This window comes from Carcharodon carcharias, chromosome 4 (assembly GCF_017639515.1).
Source record: "Carcharodon carcharias isolate sCarCar2 chromosome 4, sCarCar2.pri, whole genome shotgun sequence".
Lineage (NCBI taxonomy): Eukaryota > Metazoa > Chordata > Chondrichthyes > Lamniformes > Lamnidae > Carcharodon > Carcharodon carcharias.
The window spans coordinates 46083886-46094444 of NC_054470.1; positions in this window are offsets into that span (position 1 = coordinate 46083886).

Sequence of the window (10559 nt, forward strand, 5' to 3'; positions counted from 1 at the left end):
TGTCACTTGAGCCTTTATATTCAGGCAGCATCAGTTATCATAAGTGGAGGGCCAGTTATAGAAAGACTGCTCTTAGAGGTTTTATTTGACAGTGCAGCTTGACATGCCTCATTGAGATTTATCGAAGGGAATTTTATGGAAGCGACGGGGTTCTCGGCCACATGCTGGAAAACCAGTGAGAGACTGCACTGCCTCCTTTGGGAAAGGCCTGCAGAAATATGAACCGATCAGGCAATTAACAGGACATTGGCAGTCCTCCCACAGGATTACCACCCTGGGGGCGGGAATTAAGACTCAATCAGAGGCTGGCAGCTCTTTTGCTTAGCAGTGCAACTATGGAGGTTCGGGTTCCTGTGGGAAGACCCACCAGAGGCTCAGGATCATGGAACAACCCAGGCCAGATGTAAGTGATGGTGGGAGGGGTTTTGCGTGGTGGGATTGCAGGGAGGGGGTGTGTTTGGTCGTCAGTTGCCGCTCCCCCCAAGAAACCCACAGGCAAACCTGTACACGTTTGCTTGTTGTAGCCCACCCGCCAGTGGTTTAATAACAGAGATGGCAGGATAAGGCCCTTAAGTGGGCATTAGTTGCTCACTTAAGGACCTCATTTGGTGACAGGGGTGGGTTGGAGGAGGCCATCTTTGGGTTTTGCTGCCATAGACTTAATTGGGATAGAGGCAGGAAGGTGGCAGATGGTCACCGCCCATAAATAGTGTTTTCTTTCCAAGGAAGGTGATACTCTTGGTATTTTTAAACAAGCAGCTACTCTGAAAATATATGATACAAAATAAAAAAGATTTTTTTCTGGTCCCAAATAAACTTCTTCAACCCTTTTGAGTGAGATATTGCAGTTCATCTTTTTTATTAAAAATATTGCCCTAGTTTGTTAATGGTCCACATAAGAATCATCACAGGATACTAAATCTCTTATGGCATTTTTTATGGGAGCCCCTCAAGATGCAAGTCCTAAGTTTGTTCCATCATACTTAACTGTATTCTGGATCTTGCTCTTTTTGAACCAATGGTAGTGTACAATATTAATGCAGAAATAAATTCTGTGGTATGTTACTTTTTTGTTTGGACTACTCTTCCTCCACTTCTCTTTCAAAGTGTGTAAACCTAACAATATTGAATAACCTGTACTAAATATTTCAGTCTCTCCAAATTATCATGCCCATGGAGACCATTATATTGCACCTGTCTTCTTCTTCAGCTTCTCTGGTGAGCTGAGTTATAGAGGTGGTTGCCTTTCCTCAGAGTTCCCTCTTGACTTCAATGACATTCACCAATCTGAATCAGCCTAGAACCCAAATAAGGGGCTCCCAACCCAGCACTGGCTATATATTGCTACAAATCTAGCCAGCAGTCTTTTTTTCCAGATTGGATGACTGTAGAACAGCCTAGGTATAGAACTGCCACATTAATTCCTACTGAAAGCAATAGCATACTAGAACACATGCATGCCATCTTTGTATTCTGCACAACTGAAACATTTCTGGAGTGAAGTGGAGAAATGAAGTGTACTGTGTTGAGGAGTGGAGGTAAGGGTAAAAGAAATCCTGGAACATAAAGCCAAAGGACCGTACACTTTGCATTTGAGATAAGTTTGGTGTAGAGTACTTTGAACAGCAAGTACTCCCTCAAAACGTATTTATTGCTTAAGTTTTTTTAAGTTTAAAAAGTGGTAAAACCAATCTGATAAAATGTTGAGGGTTAACCCACACGGCAGATACTTTGCTGAGGGAACTTTGATTGTCATAACATTTGGATGACGTTCTTTAGAGATGGGAAGGTAAACGGGTGACGTGATTGATATGATTAAAATAATGTGACTAAACCAGGTAACTAATAGTGAGATTCCAGAACAAGAACATAAAAGCCCCCAAAACTCATGGGCAAGCACATCCAGGTATGGTTGCTGTCAACTACACTGAAGTTTGCAAAGCCAGTGCAGCTGAACTGGTGAAAATAATACATGCTTAGTGGGGCAAGAGGCGTGTATAAACTGTGAAATTCATAGAATACAAGGTTCATACATTTCCCTAATATTTATTTTCCTCTCCACCCTTGAAGTGGAATGATCCACAACTGATTTATCTTAAAATCCATCATTATCCCTCGTTCTAAATTGCCCCCTTTAGATACAGCAGGTTATTCCCCATCTACAATATCATTTCCTTAATTATCTTAAACAGAATCAGATCACCTGACAGCCCCTTTCTGTCCAGCAAGGTGCTACATCTAGCAGCTTAGCTCAAATTAGAAAATATCACTCACAGAGGCTGTCAAGGTTAGCACTGAAACATTTGAATGGGTGGCCAATAGAAAATGTTCAAGTCTGTGTTAAGGCCAGTATAGTTGCTGAACATGCATACTTCTTATAGTTTAATTTCATACACAGAGATATTTAATTTGTGCTGCAGTGGAACAGAAGTGCACAAGCAGTACAAGTGTTCATAGTATACAGAATGGAAACAGTGCCTCCATTGTATTTGTCGGGCTGTACCCAGAATCTAAACTTATAAGCACTGGCACTTCGCAAAACCTACCATATGTGGGCCAGAAAACGATTGCACAAAACAGCACCCCAACCCAGCCAAATTATGACTACTGAAGGATCTGTAATGATGTAATTATAACTTCACTGAAATCCATCTGCTAGTGGGAACTGTGAACTTATAGTCTAGTGCACTGTAATCAGATTCACACAGGCAGTCAGTTCAGTCTGCATAAATAAATGAATGAATGTCTGAATGGGCTTTTCTTCCACAAAAATGTATGTGGATTAAAATATATGATTGCCCACATACCATTAGAAGCATGTGGAACATTGCCTACTGTGTACATATGTTGCCAGCTCCTATGCCTAGACTACTTTTTGTTCACTTCGTTCTGGCAGGCTTCAGTACAGAATACCAAAATCAGCTAATTCAGAAAACTTCCATAATACCCGAGAGTTAATAAAATGCAGGTTAAGTTTGCCTAATTTATAAATGAAAACAAGTGAACAATTAAAAATGTAAAGAAATGCAGGTATTTATGCTGTTGATAGAGAATAGTGTGCAGGTTATAATGGTACAGGTATGTAATTTTTAAACTGGAAGGTCTGTACAATGACCAAAACATAATGTGGTTATAGTGATTAATTATAACTGATAAAAAAGCAAGAAAGGACTTGCATTTATATTGTGCCTTTCACAACTTTAGGGAGCCCCAAAGTGCATAACAGCCAGTGATGGACATTTGAAGTCTAGTCATCATCGTAATGTGGGAAATGTGGCAGCTGATCTGTGCACAGCAAGCTTCCACAAACAGCAATGTGATAATGACCAGATAATCTGTTTTTTTCAGTGATGTCAGTTGAGGGATAAACATTGGCCAAGGTACTGGGAATACCTCCCCTGCTCTTTTTCGAATAGTGACTTGGGATCGTTTACATCCACATAGAGGGCTGATGGGATGTTTGTTTAACATATCATTTGAAAGCTAACTATCAATCTGTTGCTAAATTTGAAAGTTATATGAAATCTTCAAGCCTCAAAATAAATTACAAATTGTTGCCATGTTTCAATATTTTTTTTATATGTTTGACCCAGAGGGGATTTTTCATTAGTTTAGATTATGGAGATGGAGTAGACTTGGCAACAATGATCCCTCTAAATTTTCCCTGTTGTACATAGTAATTTTAAATTTTTTGCATGTGGCTGTACATATAAGTACCTTACAGGATGATAGCTTGTGGGCAGCCTGCACAATGCCTTCATACTGCACAGGTACGCACACACGCAGCTTCAAGAGAATTTTGGTTGCTACGCCTCAAAGATTGTCTTGGAGAAATTAAACTCAAGACACTCCTGAAGTCAAACCCAGGAGAAAAACCAAAGGGGCATTAAATAATTTTTTGTTTAACTTTTCTTTGAACACTTTTCCTTTATTAGTTAAATGAATATTGGAGATGTTTAAAAAAGCTGTTTCAAAATAACACTATACATCAGGGCCACATGTTCTGTTTATGCCAAAGATGGTTTTAAAACTGAGATTCCAGCACTATTTTGAGCAAGTATCCTGCAATCTGGGTAGGGGAGTTAATTTAGGACAGAATCTGTTATTTCCAGGATTCTACCCTTCCCACCTTTTTGTGGGTCCAATGTAAAATTTCTTTGGTAAGAGGTTGCCTTTCTCTCAGTTGTGGCAGTTAGAAGCAGTATTGGTGGGCTGATTCTGAAAGTCCTGCCAGTTCAACCTAGCACATGGTAATGTACAGCATATCTGCATGATGTAGGTACATTTGATGTACAAAAGCTATAACTGTAAGCAACAGTGCTTTTTCTGTGGGTGGGGGAGTTTAGTGAGGGTGAACACATGGGTGGGAATGGTGGGTTGTCAGTTTTAAAATGTTAATCAATTAATTAGAGCGATATTAACATGGGTTTTGCAGTTTAACTTTGACTCCACAGTTCTCCCAGGCTTCCTAAAACTCACCAGTGAAAGCAAAGCAAGAAGACATCAGCAATTGAGGAGACTGAAGCTGTGACAGGAAAATATGCCAAAATATATTCAGTGCTGACAGCTGCTTTCTTGCCTACTTGCCAGAAAGCTGAGCTAAACTCTGCTCATCATTGTGCAGCAGCAAGGTTTGGACCCAGTAGGAAGACCAAAGAGCATAGCACAGAGCCTCTTCAGGTGTTTCCAAGGATGAGTAAAAAGACAAGGAGAGGAAGGTGGAGGAGGTTGAAGATAATGCAGACATTGGACCACCATTGATGCACATTGCAGCCTAGGGTGTCCTTATTATTGCATACTTGAATTAGGTTCCACTGATATACCCATCTAGCAAGCACATGCAAAAGCCATATATCCACTCCTTCCTACCATCACCAGCCCCGTTCCCCCACAATGCTACTGACACAAAGTAGTCCTGCAAACAACCAAGCTTCCCTTTCACACACTCCCCCATTGCTTGGTATCAATTTATAACTTCCCACTAATTGTCAGATAACTGAAAAGATAACTTGACAGCCAACAACCAAGGGTGAGCAAGATAGAAAAATGATGCAAAAATATAATCTTAATATGTCTCACATATAAAACAAAAGCCTAACAGTCCAGCAATGTGTAACACCTGAATCGGCATACTGTTGTGCACCTACAAACCTTAACTTTTTCTCTTCCTAGCATTTCTACATGGTGTTACTCCTGTAGCTTCAGCAAAAGTAGAGACAGACTGTTCAGACCCCTTGTCAGATTGTTGAGATGCTCTTGGCTCATGTCCTCTGGGCTTTGGAGCCGGTAAGGACCCTGCCCCAGCTGCATCTGTGCATGGGAAGACTCAGCCATTGGGACACAAGACAGCATGTTAAGTATTGACTGGGGGCTGCAGGGAAGTGTTGGCAACGGTTGACAAGTGGAAGCACTTTGAGCACTCTCCTATTTCATGTCCTTTTTCACCAATATTGTTCCCTTGGTGCTGCCGACAATGAACACTTTGCTGCAAATTAGTGGGGTGATGCACAGCCAAGGTAGGGTATCATTTATCCTATTTAATGTGCAAGCATTAATGAAGGCTTTTGTGATTGGCATATTTGATGATCCATACTGGTGGCCACTTTTTGGATGAACACATATGCAAATGCCTGCACCATCATGCCTCTCATGTTTGAGGTGGACTTCTCCATCTATCTGCAAGGGTGCACGATGTGGTTGGAAATGCTGCCACTGCATCACACATCCTTTCTTGCTATTCCAGAAGTAGCCTGTTGGTTAACAGGCCCTGAGGTACAGCATCTGTGTCCAGCTAAGCAGAGCTTGGAGCATCCTGTGCCCCCGGCCCAGGAGTCTCACTGCTGTCCCTGTCTCCACCATCTGCTGTTGCTCACTTGTGATTTGTGAGTCACCTGCTGTAAATCCAAAGACCTGCCTCACTAGTTCTACCTAAGTGTGAGTGTCTGAGCTGGTGCATGGTCTGCATCAATCTTGTGATGGTACACCCTTTAAGGAATCTCCTCCTCTGAGTTGTTGTTGTCTGTGATCTGGGTCATCTGCTGCAGGTACTTGGATTGCATTCTGGCACTTCCTTCTCTTTGGTTTTCTACTCCAAACTCCTTTAAATTGTATGTTTGAAGTGTCCTGTTAAATAGACATATTGAAATCATGTCATGTGAACCATCTTCACACCCACTGGCACTAATTGGTTGGGAAACCCAAGAGTTATATGGTAATCCAAAACAAAAACAGAAATACCTGAAAAAACTTAGCAGGTCTGGCAGCATCGGCGGAGAAGAACAAAGTTGACATTTCGAGTCCTCAACAGAACTAAGTAAAAATTGGAGACGGGTGAAATATAAGCTGGTTTAAGGTGGGGGTGGAGGGAGAAGTGGGGGGTGGGTGTGCTGGTGGGTGGTTTTAGCGACAAGTAAGCAGTGATAGGTGGAGATAACCAAAAGATGTCACAGACAAAAGAACAAAGAGGTGTTGAAGGTGGTGATATTATCTAAAAGAATGTGCTAATTAAGACTAGATAGCAGGACACGCAAGGTACAGATAGCTCTAGTAGAGGTGGGGTGAAATAAGACTAAAAGGGCATTAAAGGTATAGATTTAAAAATAATGGAAATAGGTGGGAAAAGAAAAATCTATATAAATTACTGGAAAAAACAAAAGGGAGGGGGAAGAAACAGAAAGGGGGTGAGGATGGAGGAGGGAGTTCAAGATCTAAAGTTGTTGAACTCAATATTCAGTCCGGAAGGCTGTAAAGTGCCTAGTCGGAAGATGAGGTGCTGTTCCTCTAGTTTGCGTTGAGCTTCACTGGAACAATGCAGCAAGCCAAGGACAGACATGTGGGTGAGAGAGCAGGGTGGAGTGTTAAAATGGCAAGCGACAGGGAGGTCTGGGTCATTCTTGCAGGCAGACCGAAGGTGTTCTGCAAAGCAGTCACCCAGTCTGGGCCCCAAGTATGCCTGTCTCTTTATGGGGTATGTGGAACATTCCTTGTTCCAGTCCTACTCTGGCCCCCTCCCACAATTCTTTCTCCGGTACATCAATGATTACTTCGTTGCTGCTTCATGCTCTCGTTGGGACCTGGAAAATTTATTAATTTTGCTTCCAATCTCCACCCCTCCATCATTTTCACATGGCCCACCTCTGAATTACACAGATGTTGCACAGTTATTAATTTATGCCAAAGCAGTGTAACTTTATTTTTGGAAAGTTTGTTAGCTAAACAACCTACTGTTTTTGATGACTCAATGACAATGTAATATTGCTCATGGTACTAAAATGCTTTCTGCAAGAGAAGAAGGATGAGGAGGTCCCAGATATTCTGTTACTTGAATGAATGAACCCTAGGCACCCTATGTTCTTGGCATTTCATAAAGAGAAGACTGATCTTGGCAATTTCCTTCAACTACTCTAATTAACAGATTGCTATAACTTCTGTTCTGATGATTATAATTGTCAAATAGGTTTTGATTGATGTAGACTTGTTTCCTTCCACTGCTCTTTGTGTTAGTCACAGTATTGTGTACTTGTTTGCCAATAAATAGGCTGAACCCCATCCTGATTACATCCTGCGTCCATTGTCAATTCCAATAGTAAAATAAAGCTGCCAAAGCCAAGGCTATAGAATTACACCAAATGGTGATATAGTCAGATTGATGGTCCCATTGAGCTGAGCATTATTTAGTCACATTGAGAACCTTGGACGTGCAAGCTTGTGTTTACCTGTAATCCTGCAGGAAGGAGTGTTTGCCTTGCTGAGTGATACTGAAAGAAGGACACTTCTGCTCTTGTGTTCTTTTTTCAAACAGCTTCAATCAGTTTCTCAATCACAGAAATCACATTGACATCAAGTGCCTAAGCTAAAGACATGGGATATAGGGAATTTTCCAAAATATAAACAAGTGAAGCGTTGCATTTTGGCAACATTATTGAGAGAATGTTATAGGAAAACTTTCCTTCTGGAATTATGAAAGTTGTTCAATGTTATTTACAACAATGAAAGGTGAACAAATGTTTGTAACAGAAGCTGCAATGTTGCAGACTGATCAGTTTATAGGTAGTTGTGCCCAAAACTTCAGGGTCTTCACAAAAGACTGCCTTTTGGTTAGGCTTGCCATCCCTAATGACCCTCAAGATATCAGCCAAATTGATCCCTGCTGCAGATTTTTTATGATAAAGCCAAGCACAGCATGCCTGTATTAATAGTTTAATGTTTGGAGCAAAGCGCTACTGTAGAAATGAGGTGAAGTATTATACTATTTCGGTACAAAAACAGCTGTAGGGGTATGCAATGGAAGTTGCTGTCAGTTCTTTAAATCTGACCCAGGTGTAACCACAGAGAGATACATATTACTGAAACAGTTCTACACCGCATGTCAGTAATGAAATAAATCAGCTCCTCCTTTGCCTTTTCTATGAATGTCCAAATCTTTGCTTTAATAGAATTTTATAAGCTAGGAACAACAGCAGCACTAAATTTAAATGATGGGATTGATATGCCTTTGTTGAAATAAAATTTAATAGCCATATAAAGCCAACAACCTCAGTTACAGGACAGAAATGCAGTTCTAGGCCCATCACCTTTGAAGTTAAAAAGATAGCCCATAGCAGGACTTGAACACACATCTAAGCTGACCTCAACGCAGTACTGAGGAAGTGCAACATTGTCAGAAATGCTGTGTTTCAGATAAGATAGTAAAACAATGTAATTTCTACTTGTTCAGGTGGATGGGAAAGAGATCACAGCACTATTTAAAATGGAGTAAGGAATTACTAGCCAACATTTATTATTCAACCAACATCAAATTAAAGCAGAATAAAAAATAAGAAAATGCCACAGGTACTCAGCCAGTCAGGCAGCATCTGTGGAAAAAAAAAACTGAGTTAAAATTTCAGGTTTTTGACCTTTATCAGAATAACATATTAACTGACCTTTTATTTCACTGCTATTTTTAGGTTTTTGATATGCACAAATTGATTACCTCATTTGCTGAAACTACAACAGTGACTACAATTCAAAAGTAAATTTTTGCCTGTGAAGTGATTTGGCATCTCCGAGTACAAGAAAAACATTTTATAATTCAAGTTATTTCTGCTTTGTATGCATTAATAGAGAAAAATATTCAAAGCAACACATTATTTCATTGTTATAAGGTATATTTTGACCAGGGTGCAAGTGATCCAGAACTATACATCTGAAAGGAAATCTATGTAATTTTCTCAATGCCTTTCTTAGAAGACTATGGCTGTGAAATCTGACCTTCATCAAAAATGAAAGTTGGCAGAGCACCTGCTCTGCCTGCCCAACCATTTGTGCCAGTGTGAGGCTTTCACTCAATTTTTGTTTGGGCCTCAATTAATGCAAGTTTTGGATGCCAAATGGGTGCCCTGCTGCAAGTTATCACTTGTGGAAGAGTGGGCAATCAACAGTTTCTACGCTGAACCAACTAGTAGTCAGGTTTTGAGAGCACTGGGGTGGGAGGCCATTCTGTGTGGAAGCCTTCTTGGGGCCAATGGCAGGCTCAAGGTTTTGTGGCCCAACAAGCAACATGCCTGCTCCTTATGCGCCCATAACAATATAAAATGAAAACTGCCTGGTCTGTTTTCCAAACAGCATCCAGTGGGTCCTTTTAAGGATCATTAGTTATCATCAATGTGCCTGGTACAACTGGATAGAGGATGCATTGTGCATTTGTATCTGAAGTTTACAGCTGATGTCCAACTACTGACATAGGACGTTGTTTTGCATATTGAAGCAACCTTATGTATTTTTCTTTTTTTTTTCTCTCTCATGATTGTGGCTTTCATACCTTTCCTATCTTCCTTTTTTCACTTTTATCACAATATTACTGTTCATAAATCAGATATGCTGTGTCTCAGACTATATTTTATATATCAAGACTAAGAGGAGATCTGATAGTGTTTTAAGTCATGAAGGGGTATGATAAAGTAAATAAAGACAAACTTTCAAATGGCTGAGTGGTTGATAGAGTGCACAGATTTGAGGTGATAGGCAAATGAACCAGAAGTAACAGGAGAAAAAACTTTTTTACGCAACAACCGGTTAGGATTTGGAATGCACTGAGGTGGTAGAAACAGATTTAATTATAACTTTCAAGAGGGAATTGGAAAAATACATGAAGGAATAAAAATTGCAGGGATATAGAGAAAGAGCGGACAAGTGGGTCTAACTAAATTGTTCTTTGAAAGTGCTGATGCAGACTTGATAGTCCAAATGGCCTCCTTCTGCACTTTACTATTGTATGGGCTAAATTTTATGTTGCTTGGCGGGGTGAGGGAAGCAGAATGAAAACTGAGGTCCAGATGTTCGCACCTGGGTCAGGTGAACAGAGATGGGAGAATTCCCGGCTCCATGAACCCAACCTTTAAATATGGCTGCATGGCCATCAGATTATCGGTTCAGGATCGGACGGGGGGTGGGTGAGAGGAGGGCGGGTTGGATTAAAAGTGGGGACAGGTGACCGGGGAAGAACTGAGAAGGATGCCCGGTGCAGATGTGGGCTGGTTGGAAGGCCTGCCTCAGGGCTCTGGCACCGTTTCCAAAGT